Below are 21,076 nucleotides of genomic sequence, written 5' to 3' on the forward strand. Positions count from 1 at the left end.
AGCTTGTTATTCAAGATAGAGCAACGTTTTAACGAACTGAAACACTGTTTCTTTGTGAATTCAGTTAGTTCCTAGTAGCCTGCTCTTGTAATATGTGTACTTTTAAAGATTTATAAAAATTTGGTTAGCCGAATCAGGTAAAATGGTGAATTCGGTTTGTTCCAAATAGGCCGCAGTAGTAATAAGTGGACTGTTCGGGATATAGAAAAATTTTCACGAATGGAATCAAAATTTCTAGGCGAATTCAGTGAGTTCCCAGTGGGACATGCTTGTATGAGAATGCTTTTCATTATCGAGCAACATTTTAAGGAACGGAATCCAAGTATCATGGTGAATTGAGTAGGTTCCCAATAGGATTCGCATGTAATAACCTTGTTATTCAAGATAGAGCAACGTTTTAACGAACTGAAACACTGTTTCTTTGTGAATTCAGTTAGTTCCTAGTAGCCTGCTCTTGTATTATGTGTACTTTTAAAGATTTATAAAAATTTGCTGAGCCGAATCTTAGTAACATGGTGAATTCGGTTAGTTCCCAATAGGCCGCAGTAGTAATAAGTGGACTGTTCGGGATATAGAAAAATTTTCACGAATGGAATCAAAATTTCTAGGCGAATTCAGTGAGTTCCCAATGGGACATGCTTGTATGAGTTTGCTTTTCAATATCGAGCAACATTTTAAGGAACGGAATCCAAGTATCATGGTGAATTGAGTAGGTTCCCAATAGGATTCGCATGTAATAAGCTTGTTATTCAAGATAGAGCAACCTTTTAACGAACTGAAACACTGTTTCTTTGTGAATTCAGTTAGTTCCTAGTAGCCTGCTCTTGTAATATGTGTACTTCTAAAGATTTATAAAAATTTGGTGAGCCGAATCTGAGTAACATGGTGAATTCGGTTAGTTCCCAATAGGCCGCAGTAGTAATAAGTGGACTGTTCGGGATATAGAAAAATTTTCACGAATGGAATCAAAATTTCTAGGCGAATTCAGTGAGTTCCCAATGGGACATGCTTCTATGAGTTTGCTTTTCAACATCGAGCAACATTTTAAGGAACGGAATCCAAATAACATGGTGAATTGAGTAGGTTCCCAATAGGATTCGCAAGTAATAAGCTTGTTATTCAAGATAGAGCAACGTTTTAACGAACTGAAACACTGTTTCTTTGTGAATTCAGTTAGTTCCTAGTAGCCTGATCTTGTAATATGTGTACTTTTAAAGATTTATAAAAATTTGGGGGGCGAATCTGAGTAACATGGTGAATTCGGTTAGTTCCCAATAGGCCGCAGTAGTTATAAGTGGACTGTTCGCGATATAGAAAAATTTTCACGAATGGAATCAAAATTTTTAGGCGAATTCAGTGAGTTCCCAATGGGACATGCTTGTATGAGTTTGCTTTTCAATATCGAGCAACATTTTAAGGAACGGAATCCAAGTATCATGGTGAATTGAGTAGGTTCAAAATAGCATTCGCATGTAATAAGCTTGTTATTCAAGATAGAGCAACGTTTTAACGAACTGAAACACTGTTTCTTTGTGAATTCAGTTAGTTCCTAGTAGCCTGCTCTTGTAATATGTGTACTTTTAAAGATTTATAAAAATTTGGTGAGCCGAATCTGAGTAACATGGTGAATTCGGTTAGTTCCCAATAGGCCGCAGTAGTTATAAGTGGACTGTTCGCGATATAGAAAAATTTTCACGAATGGAATCAAAATTTCTAGGCGAATTCAGTGAGTTCCCAATGGGACATGCTTGTATGAGTTTGCTTTTCAATATCGAGCAACATTTTAAGGAACGGAATGCAAGTATCATGGTGAATTGAGTAGGTTCAAAATATCATTCGCATGTAATAAGCTTGTTATTCAAGATAGAGCAACGTTTTAACGAACTGAAACACTGTTTCTTTGTGAATTCAGTTTGTTCCTAGTAGCCTGCTCTTGTAATATGTGTACTTCTAAAGATTTATAAAATTTGGTGAGCCGAATCTGAGTAACATGGTGAATTCGGTTAGTTCCCAATAGGCCGCAGTAGTAATAAGTGGACTGTTCGGGATATAGAAAAATTTTCACGAATGGAATCAAAATTTCTAGGCGAATTCAGTGAGTTCCCAATGGGACATGCTTGTATGAGTTTGCTCTTCACTATCGAGCAACATTTTAAGGAACGGATTCCAAGTAACATGGTGAATTGAGTAGGTTCCCAGTAGGATTCGCATGTAATAAGCTTGTTATTCAAGATAGAGCAACGTTTTAACGAACTGAAACACTGTTTCTTTGTGAATTCAGTTAGTTCCAAGTAGCCTGCTCTTGTAATATGTGTACTTTTAAAGATTTATAAAAATTTGGTGAGCCGAATCTGAGTAACATGGTGAATTCGGTTAGTTCCCAATAGGCCGCAGTAGTAATAAGTTGAGTGTTTGGGATATAGAAAAATTTTCACGAATGGAATCAAAATTTCTAGGCGAATTCAGTGAGTTCCCAATGGGACATGCTTGTATGAGTTTGCTCTTCACTATCTAGCAACATTTTAAGGAACGGAATCCAAGTAACATGGTGAATTGAGTAGGTTCCCAGTAGGATTCACATGTAATAAGCTTGTTATTCAAGATAGAGCAACGTTTTAACGAACTGAAACAATGTTTCTTTGTGAATTCAGTTAGTTCCTAGTAGCCTGCTCTTGTAATATGTGTACTTTTAAAGATTTATAAAAATTTGGTGAGCCGAACTGAGTAACATGGTGAATTCGGTTAGTTCCCAATAGGCCGCAGTAGTAATAAGTGGACTGTTCGGGATATAGAAAAATTTTCACGAATGGAATCAAAATTTCTAGGCGAATTCAGTGAGTTCCCAATGGGACATGCTTCTATGAGTTTGCTTTTCAATATCGAGCAACATTTTAAGGAACGGAATCCAAATAACATGGTGAATTCAGTAGGTTCCCAATAGGATTCGCATGTAATAAGCTTGTTATTCAAGATAGAGCAACGTTTTAACGAACTGAAACACTGTTTCTTTGTGAATTCAGTTAGTTCCTAGTAGCCTGCTCTTGTAATATGTGTACTTTTAAAGATTTATAAAAATTTGGTGAGCCGAATCTGAGTAACATGGTGTATTCGGTTAGTTCCCAATAGGCCGCAGTAGTTATAAGTGGTCTGTTCGCGATATAGAAAAATTTTCACGAATGGAATCAAAATTTCTAGGCGAATTCAGTGAGTTCCCAATGGGACATGCTTGTATGAGTTTGCTCTTCACTATCGAGCAACATTTTAAGGAACGGAATCCAAGTAACATGGTGAATTGTGTAGGTTCCCAGTAGGATTCGCATGTAATAAGCTTCTTATTCAAGATAGAGCAACGTTTTAACGAACTGAAACACTGTTTCTTTGTGAATTCAGTTAGTTCCTAGTAGCCTGCTCTTGTAATATGTGTACTTTTAAAGATTTATAAAAATTTGGTGAGCCGAATCTGAGTAACATGGTGAATTCGGTTAGTTCCCAATAGGCCGCAGTAGTAATAAGTGGACTGTTCGGGATATAGAAAAATTTTCACGAATGGAATCAAAATTTCTAGGCGAATTCAGTGAGTTCCCAATGGGTCATGCTTGTATGAGTTTGCTATTCAATATCGAGCAACATTTTAAGGAACGGAATCCAAATAACATGGTGAATTGAGTAGGTTCCCATTAGGATTCGCATGTAATAAGCTTGTTATTCAAGATAGAGCAACGTTTTAACGAACTGAAACACTGTTTCTTTGTGAATTCAGTTAGTTCCTAGTATCCTGCTCTTGTAATATGTGTACTTTTAAAGATTTATAAAAATTTGGTGAGCCGAATCTGAGTAACATGGTGAATTCGGTTAGTTCCCAGTAGGCCGCAGTAGTAATAAGTGGACTGTTCGGGATATAGAAAAATTTTCACGAATGGAATCAAAATTTCTAGGCGAATTCAGTGAGTTCCCAATGGGACATGCTTGTATGAGTTTGCTTTTCAATATCGAGCAACATTTTAAGGAACGGAATCCAAGTATCATGGTGAATTGAGTAGGTTCAAAATAGGATTCACATGTAATAAGCTTGTTATTCAAAATAGAGCAACGTTTTAACGAACTGAAACACTGTTTCTTTGTGAATTCAGTTTGTTCCTAGTAGCCTGCTCTTGTAATATGTGTACTTCTAAAGATTTATAAAAATTTGGTGAGCCGAATCTGAGTAACATGGTGAATTCGGTTAGTTCCCAATAGGCCGCAGTAGTAATAAGTGGACTGTTCGGGATATAGAAATATTTTCACGAATGGAATCAAAATTTCTAGGCGAATTCAGTGAGTTCCCAATGGGACATGCTTGTATGAGTTTGCTCTTCACTATCGAGCAACATTTTAAGGAACGGAATCCAAGTAACATGGTGAATTGAGTAGGTTCCCAGTAGGATTCGCATGTAATAAGCTTGTTATTCAAGATAGAGCAACGTTTTAACGAACTGAAACACTGTTTCTTTGTGAATTCAGTTAGTTCCTAGTAGCCTGCTCTTGTAATATGTGTACTTTTAAAGATTTATAAAAATTTGGTGAGCCGAATCTTAGTAACATGGTGAATTCGGTTAGTTCCCAATAGGCCGCAGTAGTAATAAGTGGACTGTTCGGGATATAGAAAAATTGTCACGAATGGAATCAAAATTTCTAGGCGAATTCAGTGAGTTCCCAATGGGACATGCTTGTATGAGTTTGCTTTTCAATATCGAGCAACATTTTAAGGAACGGAATCCAAATAACATGGTGAATTGAGTAGGTTCCCAATAGGATTCGCATGTAATAAGCTTGTTATTCAAGATAGAGCAACGTTTTAACGAACTGAAACACTGTTTCTTTGTGAATTCAGTTAGTTCCTAGTAGCCTGCTCTTGTAATATGTGTACTTTTAAAGATTTATAAAAATTTGGTTAGCCGAATCAGGTAAAATGGTGAATTCGGTTTGTTCCAAATAGGCCGCAGTAGTAATAAGTGGACTGTTCGGGATATAGAAAAATTTTCACGAATGGAATCAAAATTTCTAGGCGAATTCAGTGAGTTCCCAGTGGGACATGCTTGTATGAGAATGCTTTTCATTATCGAGCAACATTTTAAGGAACGGAATCCAAGTATCATGGTGAATTGAGTAGGTTCCCAATAGGATTCGCATGTAATAACCTTGTTATTCAAGATAGAGCAACGTTTTAACGAACTGAAACACTGTTTCTTTGTGAATTCAGTTAGTTCCTAGTAGCCTGCTCTTGTATTATGTGTACTTTTAAAGATTTATAAAAATTTGCTGAGCCGAATCTTAGTAACATGGTGAATTCGGTTAGTTCCCAATAGGCCGCAGTAGTAATAAGTGGACTGTTCGGGATATAGAAAAATTTTCACGAATGGAATCAAAATTTCTAGGCGAATTCAGTGAGTTCCCAATGGGACATGCTTGTATGAGTTTGCTTTTCAATATCGAGCAACATTTTAAGGAACGGAATCCAAGTATCATGGTGAATTGAGTAGGTTCCCAATAGGATTCGCATGTAATAAGCTTGTTATTCAAGATAGAGCAACCTTTTAACGAACTGAAACACTGTTTCTTTGTGAATTCAGTTAGTTCCTAGTAGCCTGCTCTTGTAATATGTGTACTTCTAAAGATTTATAAAAATTTGGTGAGCCGAATCTGAGTAACATGGTGAATTCGGTTAGTTCCCAATAGGCCGCAGTAGTAATAAGTGGAGTGTTCGGGATATAGAAAAATTTTCACGAATGGAATCAAAATTTCTAGGCGAATTCAGTGAGTTCCCAATGGGACATGCTTGTATGAGTTTGCTCTTCACTATTGAGCAACATTTTAAGGAACGGAATCCAAGTAACATGGTGAATTGAGTAGGTTCCCAGTAGGATTCACATGTAATAAGCTTGTTATTCAAGATAGAGCAACGTTTTAACGAACTGAAACACTGTTTCTTTGTGAATTCAGTTAGTTCCTAGTAGCCTGCTCTTGTAATATGTGTACTTTTAAAGATTTATAAAAATTTGGTGAGCCGAACTGAGTAACATTGTGAATTCGGTTAGTTCGCAATAGGCCGCAGTAGTAATAAGTGGACTGTTCGGGATATAGAAAAATTTTCACGAATGGAATCAAAATTTCTAGGCGAATTCAGTGAGTTCCCAATGGGACATGCTTCTATGAGTTTGCTTTTCAACATCGAGCAACATTTTAAGGAACGGAATCCAAATAACATGGTGAATTGAGTAGGTTCCCAATAGGATTCGCAAGTAATAAGCTTGTTATTCAAGATAGAGCAACGTTTTAACGAACTGAAACACTGTTTCTTTGTGAATTCAGTTAGTTCCTAGTAGCCTGCTCTTGTAATATGTGTACTTTTAAAGATTTATAAAAATTTGAGGGGCGAATCTGAGTAACATGGTGAATTCGGTTAGTTCCCAATAGGCCGCAGTAGTAATAAGTGGACTGTTCGGGATATAGAAAAATTTTCACGAATGGAATCAAAATTTCTAGGCGAATTCAGTGAGTTCCCAATGGGACATGCTTGTATGAGTTTGCTCTTCACTATCGAGCAAAATTTTAAGGAACGGAATCCAAGTAACATGGTGAATTGAGTAGGTTCCCAGTAGGATTCGCATGTAATAAGCTTGTTATTCAAGATAGAGCAATGTTTTAACGAACTGAAACACTGTTTCTTTGTGAATTCAGTTAGTTCCTAGTAGCCTGCTCTTGTAATATGTGTACTTTAAAGATTTATAAAAATTTGGTGAGCCGAATCTGAGTAACATGGTGAATTCGGTTAGTTCCCAATAGGCCGCAGTAGTAATAAGTGGACTGTTCGGGATATAGAAAAATTTTCACGAATGGAATCAAAATTTCTAGGCGAATTCAGTGAGTTCCCAATGGGACATGCTTGTATGAGTTTGCTTTTCAATATCGAGCAACATTTTAAGGAACGGAATCCAAATAACATGGTGAATTGAGTAGGTTCCCAATAGGATTCGCATGTAATAAGCTTGTTATTCAAGATAGAGCAACGTTTTAACGAACTGAAACACTGTTTCTTTGTGAATTCAGTTTGTTCCTAGTAGCCTGCTCTTGTAATATGTGTACTTCTAAAGATTTATAAAAATTTGGTGAGCCGAATCTGAGTAACATGGTGAATTCGGTTAGTTCCCAATAGGCCGCAGTAGTAATAAGTGGACTGTTCGGGATATAGAAATATTTTCACGAATGGAATCAAAATTTCTAGGCGAATTCAGTGAGTTCCCAATGGGACATGCTTGTATGAGTTTGCTCTTCACTATCGAGCAACATTTTAAGGAACGGAATCCAAGTAACATGGTGAATTGAGTAGGTTCCCAGTAGGATTCGCATGTAATAAGCTTGTTATTCAAGATAGAGCAACGTTTTAACGAACTGAAACACTGTTTCTTTGTGAATTCAGTTAGTTCCTAGTAGCCTGCTCTTGTAATATGTGTACTTTTAAAGATTTATAAAAATTTGGTGAGCCGAATCTTAGTAACATGGTGAATTCGGTTAGTTCCCAATAGGCCGCAGTAGTAATAAGTGGACTGTTCGGGATATAGAAAAATTGTCACGAATGGAATCAAAATTTCTAGGCGAATTCAGTGAGTTCCCAATGGGACATGCTTGTATGAGTTTGCTTTTCAATATCGAGCAACATTTTAAGGAACGGAATCCAAATAACATGGTGAATTGAGTAGGTTCCCAATAGGATTCGCATGTAATAAGCTTGTTATTCAAGATAGAGCAACGTTTTAACGAACTGAAACACTGTTTCTTTGTGAATTCAGTTAGTTCCTAGTAGCCTGCTCTTGTAATATGTGTACTTTTAAAGATTTATAAAAATTTGGTTAGCCGAATCAGGTAAAATGGTGAATTCGGTTTGTTCCAAATAGGCCGCAGTAGTAATAAGTGGACTGTTCGGGATATAGAAAAATTTTCACGAATGGAATCAAAATTTCTAGGCGAATTCAGTGAGTTCCCAGTGGGACATGCTTGTATGAGAATGCTTTTCATTATCGAGCAACATTTTAAGGAACGGAATCCAAGTATCATGGTGAATTGAGTAGGTTCCCAATAGGATTCGCATGTAATAACCTTGTTATTCAAGATAGAGCAACGTTTTAACGAACTGAAACACTGTTTCTTTGTGAATTCAGTTAGTTCCTAGTAGCCTGCTCTTGTATTATGTGTACTTTTAAAGATTTATAAAAATTTGCTGAGCCGAATCTTAGTAACATGGTGAATTCGGTTAGTTCCCAATAGGCCGCAGTAGTAATAAGTGGACTGTTCGGGATATAGAAAAATTTTCACGAATGGAATCAAAATTTCTAGGCGAATTCAGTGAGTTCCCAATGGGACATGCTTGTATGAGTTTGCTTTTCAATATCGAGCAACATTTTAAGGAACGGAATCCAAGTATCATGGTGAATTGAGTAGGTTCCCAATAGGATTCGCATGTAATAAGCTTGTTATTCAAGATAGAGCAACGTTTTAACGAACTGAAACACTGTTTCTTTGTGAATTCAGTTAGTTCCTAGTAGCCTGCTCTTGTAATATGTGTACTTCTAAAGATTTATAAAAATTTGGTGAGCCGAATCTGAGTAACATGGTGAATTCGGTTAGTTCCCAATAGGCCGCAGTAGTAATAAGTGGAGTGTTCGGGATATAGAAAAATTTTCACGAATGGAATCAAAATTTCTAGGCGAATTCAGTGAGTTCCCAATGGGACATGCTTGTATGAGTTTGCTCTTCACTATTGAGCAACATTTTAAGGAACGGAATCCAAGTAACATGGTGAATTGAGTAGGTTCCCAGTAGGATTCACATGTAATAAGCTTGTTATTCAAGATAGAGCAACGTTTTAACGAACTGAAACACTGTTTCTTTGTGAATTCAGTTAGTTCCTAGTAGCCTGCTCTTGTAATATGTGTACTTTTAAAGATTTATAAAAATTTGGTGAGCCGAACTGAGTAACATTGTGAATTCGGTTAGTTCGCAATAGGCCGCAGTAGTAATAAGTGGACTGTTCGGGATATAGAAAAATTTTCACGAATGGAATCAAAATTTCTAGGCGAATTCAGTGAGTTCCCAATGGGACATGCTTCTATGAGTTTGCTTTTCAACATCGAGCAACATTTTAAGGAACGGAATCCAAATAACATGGTGAATTGAGTAGGTTCCCAATAGGATTCGCAAGTAATAAGCTTGTTATTCAAGATAGAGCAACGTTTTAACGAACTGAAACACTGTTTCTTTGTGAATTCAGTTAGTTCCTAGTAGCCTGCTCTTGTAATATGTGTACTTTTAAAGATTTATAAAAATTTGAGGGGCGAATCTGAGTAACATGGTGAATTCGGTTAGTTCCCAATAGGCCGCAGTAGTAATAAGTGGACTGTTCGGGATATAGAAAAATTTTCACGAATGGAATCAAAATTTCTAGGCGAATTCAGTGAGTTCCCAATGGGACATGCTTGTATGAGTTTGCTCTTCACTATCGAGCAAAATTTTAAGGAACGGAATCCAAGTAACATGGTGAATTGAGTAGGTTCCCAGTAGGATTCGCATGTAATAAGCTTGTTATTCAAGATAGAGCAATGTTTTAACGAACTGAAACACTGTTTCTTTGTGAATTCAGTTAGTTCCTAGTAGCCTGCTCTTGTAATATGTGTACTTTAAAGATTTATAAAAATTTGGTGAGCCGAATCTGAGTAACATGGTGAATTCGGTTAGTTCCCAATAGGCCGCAGTAGTAATAAGTGGACTGTTCGGGATATAGAAAAATTTTCACGAATGGAATCAAAATTTCTAGGCGAATTCAGTGAGTTCCCAATGGGACATGCTTGTATGAGTTTGCTTTTCAATATCGAGCAACATTTTAAGGAACGGAATCCAAATAACATGGTGAATTGAGTAGGTTCCCAATAGGATTCGCATGTAATAAGCTTGTTATTCAAGATAGAGCAACGTTTTAACGAACTGAAACACTGTTTCTTTGAGAATTCAGTTAGTTCCTAGTAGCCTGCTCTTGTAATATGTGTACTTTTAAAGATTTATAAAAATTTGGCGAGCCGAATCTGAGTAAGATGGTGAATTCGGTTAGTTCCCAATAGGCCGCAGTAGTAATAAGTGGACTGTTCGGGATATAGAAAAATTTTCACGAATGGAATCAAAATTTCTAGGCGAATTCAGTGAGTTCCCAATGGGACATGCTTGTATGAGTTTGCTCTTCACTATCGAGCAACATTTTAAGGAACGGAATCCAAGTAACATGGTGAATTGAGTAGGTTCCCAGTTGGATTCGCATGTAATAAGCTTGTTATTCAAGATAGAGCAACGTTTTAACGAACTGAAACACTGTTTCTTTGTGAATTCAGTTAGTTCCAAGTAGCCTGCTCTTGTAATATGTGTACTTTTAAAGATTTATAAAAATTTGGTGAGCCGAATCTGAGTAACATGGTGAATTCGGTTAGTTCCCAATAGGCCGCAGTAGTAATAAGTGGACTGTTCGGGATATAGAAAAATTTTCACGAATGGAATCAAAATTTCTAGGCGAATTCAGTGAGTTCCCAATGGGACATGCTTGTATGAGTTTGCTTTTCAATATCGAGCAACATTTTAAGGAACGGAATCCAAATAACATGGTGAATTGAGTAGGTTCCCAATAGGATTCGCATGTAATAAGCTTGTTATTCAAGATAGAGCAACGTTTTAACGAACTGAAACACTGTTTCTTTGTGAATTCAGTTAGTTCCTAGTAGCCTGCTCTTGTAATATGTGTACTATTAAAGATTTATAAAAATTTGGTGAGCCGAATCTGAGTAACATGGTGAATTCGGTTTGTTCCCAATAGGCCGCAGTAGTAATAAGTGGACTGTTCGGGATATAGAAAAATTTTCACGAATGGAATCAAAATTTCTAGGCGAATTCAGTGAGTTCCCAATGGGACATGCTTGTATGAGTTTGCTTTTCAATATCGAGCAACATTTTCAGGAACGGAATCCAAGTATCATGGTGAATTGAGTAGGTGCAAAATAGGATTCGCATGTAATAAGCTTGTTATTCAAGATAGAGCAACGTTTTAACGAACTGAAACACTGTTTCTTTGTGAATTCAGTTAGTTCCTAGTAGCCTGCTCTTGTAATATGTGTACTTTTAAATATTTATAAAAATTTGGCGAGCCGAATCTGAGTAAGATGGTGAATTCGGTTAGTTCCCAATAGGCCGCAGTAGTAATAAGTGGACTGTTCGGGATATAGAAAAATTTTCACGAATGGAATCAAAATTTCTAGGCGAATTCAGTGAGTTCCCAATGGGACATGCTTGTATGAGTTTGCTTTTCAATATCGAGCAACATTTTAAGGAACAGAATCCAAGTATCATGGTAAATTGAGTAGGTTCCCAATAGGATTCGCATGTAATAAGCTTGTTATTCAAGATAGAGCAACGTTTTAACGAACTGAAACACTGTTTCTTTGTAAATCAGTTAGTTCCTAGTAGCCTGCTCTTGTAATATGTGTACTTTTAAAGATTTATAAAAATTTGGTGAGCCGAATCTGAGTAACATGGTGAATTCGGTTTGTTCCCAATAGGCCGCAGTAGTAATAAGTGGACTGTTCGGGATATAGAAAAATTTTCACGAATGGAATCAAAATTTCTAGGCGAATTCAGTGAGTTCCCAATGGGACATGCTTGTATGAGTTTGCTTTTCAATATCGAGCAACATTTTCAGGAACGGAATCCAAGTATCATGGTGAATTGAGTAGGTGCAAAATAGGATTCGCATGTAATAAGCTTGTTATTCAAGATAGAGCAACCTTTTAACGAACTGAAACACTGTTTCTTTGTGAATTCAGTTAGTTCCTAGTAGCCTGCTCTTGTAATATGTGTACTTTTAAATATTTATAAAAATTTGGCGAGCCGAATCTGAGTAAGATGGTGAATTCGGTTAGTTCCCAATAGGCCGCAGTAGTAATAAGTGGACTGTTCGGGATATAGAAAAATTTTCACGAATGGAATCAAAATTTCTAGGCGAATTCAGTGAGTTCCCAATGGGACATGCTTGTATGAGTTTGCTTTTCAATATCGAGCAACATTTTAAGGAACAGAATCCAAGTATCATGGTGAATTGAGTAGGTTCCCAATAGGATTCACATGTAATAAGCTTGTTATTCAAGATAGAGCAACGTTTTAACGAACTGAAACACTGTTTCTTTGTGAATTCAGTTAGTTCCTAGTAGCCTGCTCTTGTAATATATGTACTATTAAAGATTTATAAAAATTTGGTGAGCCGAATCTGAGTAACATGGTGAATTCGGTTAGTTCCCAATAGGCCGCAGTAGTAATAAGTGGAGTTTTCGGGATATAGAAAAATTTTCACGAATGGAATCAAAATTTCTAGGCGAATTCAGTGAGTTCCCAATGGGACATGCTTGTATGAGTTTGCTTTTCAATATCGAGCAACATTTTAAGGAACGGAATCCAAATAACATGGTGAATTGAGTAGGTTCCCAATAGGATTCGCATGTAATAAGCTTGTTATTCAAGATAGAGCAACGTTTTAACGAACTGAAACACTGTTTCTTTGTGAATTCAGTTAGTTCCTAGTAGCCTGCTCTTGTAATATGTGTACTTTTAAAGATTTATAAAAATTTGGTGAGCCGAATCTGAGTAACATGGTGTATTCGGTTAGTTCCCAATAGGCCGCAGTAGTTATAAGTGGTCTGTTCGCGATATAGAAAAATTTTCACGAATGGAATCAAAATTTCTAGGCGAATTCAGTGAGTTCCCAATGGGACATGCTTGTATGAGTTTGCTTATCAATATCGAGCAACATTTTAAGGAACGGAATCCAAGTATCATGGTGAATTGAGTAGGTTCAAAATAGGATTCGCATGTAATAAGCTTGTTATTCAAGATAGAGCAACGTTTTAACGAACTGAAACACTGTTTCTTTGTGAATTCAGTTAGTTCCTAGTAGCCTGCTCTTGTAATATGTGTACTTCTAAAGATTTATAAAAATTTGGTGAGCCGAATCTAGTAACATGGTGAATTCGGTTAGTTCCCAGTAGGCCGCAGTAGTAATAAGTGGACTGTTCGGGATATAGAAAAATTTTCACGAATGGAATCAAAATTTCTAGGCGAATTCAGTGAGTTCCCAATGGGACATGCTTGTATGAGTTTGCTCTTCACTATCGAGCAACATTTTAAGGAACGGAATCCATGTAACATGGTGAGTTGAGTAGGTTCCCAGTAGGATTCGCATGTAATAAGCTTGTTATTCAAGATAGAGCAACGTTTTAACGAACTGAAACACTGTTTCTTTGTGAATTCAGTTAGTTCCTAGTAGCCTGCTCTTGTAATATGTGTACTTTTAAAGATTTATAAAAATTTGGTGAGCCGAATCTGAGTAACATGGTGAATTCGGTTAGTTCCCAATAGGCCGCAGTAGTAATAAGTGGACTGTTCGGGATATAGAAAAATTTTCACGAATGGAATCAAAATTTCTAGGCGAATTCAGTGAGTTCCCAATGGGACATGCTTGTATGAGTTTGCTATTCAATATCGGGCAACATTTTAAGGAACGGAATCCAAATAACATGGTGAATTGAGTAGGTTCCCAATAGGATTCGCATGTAATAAGCTTGTTATTCAAGATAGAGCAACGTTTTAACGAACTGAAACACTGTTTCTTTGTGAATTCAGTTAGTTCCTAGTAGCCTGCTCTTGTAATATGTGTACTTTTAAAGATTTATAAAAATTTGGTGAGCCGAATCTGAGTAACATGGTGAATTCGGTTAGTTCCCAATAGGCCGCATAGTTATAAGTGGACTGTTCGCGATATAGAAAAATTTTCACGAATGGAATCAAAATTTCTAGGCGAATTCAGTGAGTTCCCAATGGGACATGCTTGTATGAGTTTGCTTTTCAATATCGAGCAACATTTTAAGGAACGGAATCCAAGTATCATGGTGAATTGAGTAGGTTCAAATTAGGATTCGCATGTAATAAGCTTGTTATTCAAAATAGAGCAACGTTTTAACGAACTGAAACACTGTTTCTGTGTGAATTCAGTTTGTTCCTAGTAGCCTGCTCTTGTAATATGTGTACTTCTAAAGATTTATAAAAATTTGGTGAGCCGAATCTGAGTAACATGGTGAATTCGGTTAGTTCCCAATAGGCCGCAGTAGTAATAAGTGGACTGTTCGGGGTATAGAAAAATTTTCACGAATGGAATCAAAATTTCTAGGCGAATTCAGTGAGTTCCCAATGGGACATGCTTGTATGAGTTTGCTCTTCACTATCGAGCAACATTTTAAGGAACGGAATCCAAGTAACATGGTGAATTGAGTAGGTTCCCAGTAGGATTCGCATGTAATAAGCTTGTTATTCAAGATAGAGCAACCTTTTAACGAACTGAAACACTGTTTCTTTGTGAATTCAGTTAGTTCCTAGTAGCCTGCTCTTGTAATATGTGTACTTTTAAAGATTTATAAAAATTTGGTGAGCCGAATCTGAGTAACATGGTGAATTCGGTTAGTTCCCAATAGGCCGCAGTAGTAATAAGTGGACTGTTCGGGATATAGAAAAATTTTCACGAATGGAATCAAAATTTCTAGGCGAATTCAGTGAGTTCCCAATGGGACATGCTTGTATGAGTTTGCTTTTCAATATCGAGCAACATTTTAAGGAACGGAATCCAAATAACATGAATTGAGTAGGTTCCCAATAGGATTCGCATGTAATAAGCTTGTTATTCAAGATAGAGCAACGTTTTAACGAACTGAAACACTGTTTCTTTGTAAATCAGTTAGTTCCTAGTAGCCTGCTCTTGTAATATGTGTACTTTTAAAGATTTATAAAAATTTGGTGAGCCGAATCTGAGTAACATGGTGAATTCGGTTTGTTCCCAATAGGCCGCAGTAGTAATAAGTGGACTATTCGGGATATAGAAAAATTTTCACGAATGGAATCAAAATTTCTAGGCGAATTCAGTGAGTTCCCAATGGGACATGCTTGTATGAGTTTGCTTTTCAATATCGAGCAACATTTTCAGGAACGGAATCCAAGTATCATGGTGAATTGAGTAGGTGCAAAATAGGATTCGCATGTAATAAGCTTGTTATTCAAGATAGAGCAACGTTTTAACGAACTGAAACACTGTTTCTTTGTGAATTCAGTTAGTTCCTAGTAGCCTGCTCCTGTAATATGTGTACTTTTAAAGATTTATAAAAATTTGGCGAGCCGAATCTGAGTAAGATGGTGAATTCGGTTAGTTCCCAATAGGCCGCAGTAGTAATAAGTGGACTGTTCGGGATATAGAAAAATTTTCACGAATGGAATCAAAATTTCTAGGCGAATTCAGTGAGTTCCCAATGGGACATGCTTGTATGAGTTTGCTTTTCAATATCGAGCAACATTTTAAGGAACAGAATCCAAGTATCAAGGTGAATTGAGTAGGTTCACAATAGGATTCGCATGTAATAAGCTTGTTATTCAAGATAGAGCAACGTTTTAACGAACTGAAACACTGTTTCTTTGTGAATTCAGTTAGTTCCTAGTAGCCTGCTCTTGTAATATGTGTACGATTAAAGATTTATAAAAATTTGGTGAGCCGAATCTGAGTAACATGGTGAATTCGGTTAGTTCGCAATAGGCCGCAGTAGTAATAAGTGGACTGTTCGGGATATAGAAAAATTTTCACGAATGGAATCAAAATTTCTAGGCGAATTCAGTGAGTTCCCAATGGGACATGCTTCTATGAGATTGCTTTTCAATATCGTGCAACATTTTAAGGAACGGAATCCAAATAACTTGGTGAATTGAGTAGGTTCCCAATAGGATTCGCATGTAATAAGCTTGTTATTCAAGATAGAGCAACGTTTTAACGAACTGAAACACTGTTTCTTTGTGAATTCAGTTAGTTCCTAGTAGCCTGCTCTTGTAATATGTGTACTTTTAAAGATTTATAAAAATTTGGTGAGCCGAATCTGAGTAACATGGTGTATTCGGTTAGTTCCCAATAGGCCGCAGTAGTAATAAGTGGACTGTTCGGGATATAGAAAAATTTTCACGAATGGAATCAAAATTTCTAGGCGAATTCAGTGAGTTCCCAATGGGACATGCTTCTATGAGTTTGCTTTTCAATATCGTGCAACATTTTAAGGAACGGAATCCAAATAACTTGGTGAATTGAGTAGGTTCCCAATAGGATTCGCATGTAATAAGCTTGTTATTCAAGATAGAGCAACGTTTTAACGAACTGAAACACTGTTTCTTTGTGAATTCAGTTAGTTCCTAGTAGCCTGCTCTTGTAATATGTGTACTTTTAAAGATTTATAAAAATTTGGTGAGCCGAATCTGAGTAACATGTTGTATTCGGTTAGTTCCCAATAGGCCGCAGTAGTTATAAGTGGTCTGTTCGCGATATAGAAAAATTTTCACGAATGGAATCAAAATTTCTAGGCGAATTCAGTGAGTTCCCAATGGGACATGCTTGTATGAGTTTGCTTTTCAATATCGAGCAACATTTTAAGGAACGGAATCCAAGTATCATGGTGAATTGAGTAGGTTCAAAATAGCATTCGCATGTAATAAGCTTGTTATTCAAGATAGAGCAACGTTTTAACGAACTGAAACACTGTTTCTTTGTGAATTCAGTTTGTTCCTAGTAGCCTGCTCTTGTAATATGTGTACTTCTAAAGATTTATAAAAATTTGGTGAGCCGAATCTGAGTAACATGGTGAATTCGGTTAGTTCCCAGTAGGCCGCAGTAGTAATAAGTGGACTGTTCGGGATATAGAAAAATTTTCACGAATGGAATCAAAATTTCTAGGCGAATTCAGTGAGTTCCCAATGGGACATGCTTGTATGAGTTTGCTCTTCACTATCGAGCAACATTTTAAGGAACGGAATCCAAGTAACATGGTGAGTTGAGTAGGTTCCCAGTAGGATTCGCATGTAATAAGCTTGTTATTCAAGATAGAGCAACGTTTTAACGAACTGAAACACTGTTTCTTTGTGAATTCAGTTAGTTCCTAGTAGCCTGCTCTTGTAATATGTGTACTTTTAAAGATTTATAAAAATTTGGTGAGCCGAATCTGAGTAACATGGTGAATTCGGTTAGTTCCCAATAGGCCGCAGTAGTAATAAGTGGAGTTTTCGGGATATAGAAAAATTTTCACGAATGGAATCAAAATTTCTAGGCGAATTCAGTGAGTTCCCAATGGGACATGCTTGTATGAGTTTGCTTTTCAATATCGAGCAACATTTTAAGGAACGGAATCCAAATAACATGGTGAATTGAGTAGGTTCCCAATAGGATTCTCATGTAATAAGCTTGTTATTCAAGATAGAGCAACGTTTTAACGAACTGAAACACTGTTTCTTTGTGAATTCAGTTAGTTCCTAGTAGCCTGCTCTTGTAATATGTGTACTTTTAAAGATTTATAAAAATTTGGTGAGCCGAATCTGAGTAACATGGTGTATTCGGTTAGTTCTCAATAGGCCGCAGTAGTTATAAGTGGTCTGTTCGCGATATAGAAAAATTTTCACGAATGGAATCAAAATTTCTAGGCGAATTCAGTGAGTTCCCAATGGGACATGCTTGTATGAGTTTGCTTATCAATATCGAGCAACATTTTAAGGAACGGAATCCAAGTATCATGGTGAATTGAGTAGGTTCAAAATAGGATTCGCATGTAATAAGCTTGTTATTCAAGATAGAGCAACGTTTTAACGAACTGAAACACTGTTTCTTTGTGAATTCAGTTAGTTCCTAGTAGCCTGCTCTTGTAATATGTGTACTTCTAAAGATTTATAAAAATTTGGTGAGCCGAATCTAGTAACATGGTGAATTCGGTTAGTTCCCAGTAGGCCGCAGTAGTAATAAGTGGACTGTTCGGGATATAGAAAAATTTTCACGAATGGAATCAAAATTTCTAGGCGAATTCAGTGAGTTCCCAATGGGACATGCTTGTATGAGTTTGCTCTTCACTATCGAGCAACATTTTAAGGAACGGAATCCATGTAACATGGTGAGTTGAGTAGGTTCCCAGTAGGATTCGCATGTAATAAGCTTGTTATTCAAGATAGAGCAACGTTTTAACGAACTGAAACACTGTTTCTTTGTGAATTCAGTTAGTTCCTAGTAGCCTGCTCTTGTAATATGTGTACTTTTAAAGATTTATAAAAATTTGGTGAGCCGAATCTGAATAACATGGTGAATTCGGTTAGTTCCCAATAGGCCGCAGTAGTAATAAGTGGACTGTTCGGGATATAGAAAAATTTTCACGAATGGAATCAAAATTTCTAGGCGAATTCAGTGAGTTCCCAATGGGACATGCTTGTATGAGTTTGCTATTCAATATCGGGCAACATTTTAAGGAACGGAATCCAAATAACATGGTGAATTGAGTAGGTTCCCAATAGGATTCGCATGTAATAAGCTTGTTATTCAAGATAGAGCAACGTTTTAACGAACTGAAACACTGTTTCTTTGTGAATTCAGTTAGTTCCTAGTAGCCTGCTCTTGTAATATGTGTACTTTTAAAGATTTATAAAAATTTGGTGAGCCGAATCTGAGTAACATGGTGAATTCGGTTAGTTCCCAATAGGCCGCAGTAGTTATAAGTGGACTGTTCGCGATATAGAAAAATTTTCACGAATGGAATCAAAATTTCTAGGCGAATTCAGTGAGTTCCCAATGGGACATGCTTGTATGAGTTTGCTTTTCAATATCGAGCAACATTTTAAGGAACGGAATCCAAGTATCATGGTGAATTGAGTAGGTTCAAAATAGGATTCGCATGTAATAAGCTTGTTATTCAAAATAGAGCAACGTTTTAACGAACTGAAACACTGTTTCTATGTGAATTCAGTTTGTTCCTAGTAGCCTGCTCTTGTAATATGTGTACTTCTAAAGATTTATAAAAATTTGGTGAGCCGAATCTGAGTAACATGGTGAATTCGGTTAGTTCCCAATAGGCCGCAGTAGTAATAAGTGGACTGTTCGGGGTATAGAAAAATTTTCACGAATGGAATCAAAATTTCTAGGCGAATTCAGTGAGTTCCCAATGGGACATGCTTGTATGAGTTTGCTTTTCAATATCGAGCAACATTTTAAGGAACGGAATCCAAATAACATGAATTGAGTAGGTTCCCAATAGGATTCGCATGTAATAAGCTTGTTATTCAAGATAGAGCAACGTTTTAACGAACTGAAACACTGTTTCTTTGTGAATTCAGTTAGTTCCTAGTAGCCTGCTCTTGTAATATGTGTACTATTAAAGATTTATAAAAATTTGGTGAGCCGAATCTGAGTAACATGGTGAATTCGGTTTGTTCCCAATAGGCCGCAGTAGTAATAAGTGGACTGTTCGGGATATAGAAAAATTTTCACGAATGGAATCAAAATTTCTAGGCGAATTCAGTGAGTTCCCAATGGGACATGCTTGTATGAGTTTGCTTTTCAATATCGAGCAACATTTTCAGGAACGGAATCCAAGTATCATGGTGAATTGAGTAGGTGCAAAATAGGATTCGCATGTAATAAGCTTGTTATTCAAGATAGAGCAACGTTTTAACGAACTGAAACACTGTTTCTTTGTGAATTCAGTTAGTTCCTAGTAGCCTGCTCTTGTAATATGTGTACTTTTAAAGATTTATAAAAATTTGGCGAGCCGAATCTGAGTAAGATGGTGAATTCGGTTAGTTCCCAATAGGCCGCAGTAGTAATAAGTGGACTGTTCGGGATATAGAAAAATTTTCACGAATGGAATCAAAATTTCTAGGCGAATTCAGTGAGTTCCCAATGGGACATGCTTGTATGAGTTTGCTTTTCAATATCGAGCAACATTTTAAGGAACAGAATCCAAGTATCAAGGTGAATTGAGTAGGTTCACAATAGGATTCGCATGTAATAAGCTTGTTATTCAAGATAGGGCAACGTTTTAACGAACTGAAACACTGTTTCTTTGTGAATTCAGTTAGTTCCTAGTAGCCTGCTCTTGTAATATGTGTACGATTAAAGATTTATAAAAATTTGGTGAGCCGAATCTGAGTAACATGGTGAATTCGGTTAGTTCCCAATAGGCCGCAGTAGTAATAAGTGGACTGTTCGGGATATAGAAAAATTTTCACGAATGGAATCAAAATTTCTAGGCGAATTCAGTGAGTTCCCAATGGGACATGCTTCTATGAGTTTGCTTTTCAATATCGTGCAACATTTTAAGGAACGGAATCCAAATAACTTGGTGAATTGAGTAGGTTCCCAATAGGATTCGCATGTAATAAGCTTGTTATTCAAGATAGAGCAACGTTTTAACGAACTGAAACACTGTTTCTTTGTGAATTCAGTTAGTTCCTAGTAGCCTGCTCTTGTAATATGTGTACTTTTAAAGATTTATAAAAATTTGGTGAGCCGAATCTGAGTAACATGGTGTATTCGGTTAGTTCCCAATAGGCCGCAGTAGTAATAAGTGGACTGTTCGGGATATAGAAAAATTTTCACGAATGGAATCAAAATTTCTAGGCGAATTCAGTGAGTTCCCAATGGGACATGCTTCTATGAGTTTGCTTTTCAATATCGTGCAACATTTTAAGGAACGGAATCCAAATAACTTGGTGAATTGAGTAGGTTCCCAATAGGATTCGCATGTAATAAGCTTGTTATTCAAGATAGAGCAACGTTTTAACGAACTGAAACACTGTTTCTTTGTGAATTCAGTTAGTTCCTAGTAGCCTGCTCTTGTAATATGTGTACTTTTAAAGATTTATAAAAATTTGGTGAGCCGAATCTGAGTAACATGGTGTATTCGGTTAGTTCCCAATAGGCCGCAGTAGTTATAAGTGGTCTGTTCGCGATATAGAAAAATTTTCACGAATGGAATCAAAATTTCTAGGCGAATTCAGTGAGTTCCCAATGGGACATGCTTGTATGAGTTTGCTTTTCAATATCGAGCAACATTTTAAGGAACGGAATCCAAGTATCATGGCGAATTGAGTAGGTTCAAAATAGGATTCGCATGTAATAAGCTTGTTA

This window comes from Rattus norvegicus, chromosome 11, assembly GCF_036323735.1.
Source record: "Rattus norvegicus strain BN/NHsdMcwi chromosome 11, GRCr8, whole genome shotgun sequence".
Lineage (NCBI taxonomy): Eukaryota > Metazoa > Chordata > Mammalia > Rodentia > Muridae > Rattus > Rattus norvegicus.